The following is a 200-nucleotide window of genomic DNA, read 5'->3' on the forward strand; positions in this document are numbered from 1 at the left end:
GGTTGCTGAGCATCCACCGCTGGGGAGGTCACTGACAACCCCGCGGTGGGCTCCAAAGATGCTCAAAAGCATCTTTTCCCCTTAAATTCACTGCTTGGCTGGCAGAGAGGCAACGGCGTTTCTTAAGCACCGCACCTCGGGGAGCTGCGGGCAAGGGGAGTGCTCGCTCCACCAAAAAGCTCCCCTGCGGCAGAGGCTCC

The 200-nt window shown here is 60.5% G+C and overlaps 1 protein-coding gene across 1 annotated transcript in view; it reads right to left on the reverse strand.

The window, feature by feature from the left end:
- Positions 1-200, reverse strand: part of RETSAT (retinol saturase (all-trans-retinol 13,14-reductase)) — a gene marked incomplete at its 5' end in the record, with an annotated part of 5566 nt that overhangs the window by 3983 nt on the left and 1383 nt on the right. The gene's annotated exons all lie outside the window — the stretch shown is intronic.

This window comes from Cariama cristata, unplaced genomic scaffold (assembly GCF_000690535.1).
Source record: "Cariama cristata isolate BGI_N322 unplaced genomic scaffold, ASM69053v1 scaffold27776, whole genome shotgun sequence".
NCBI lineage: Eukaryota > Metazoa > Chordata > Aves > Cariamiformes > Cariamidae > Cariama > Cariama cristata.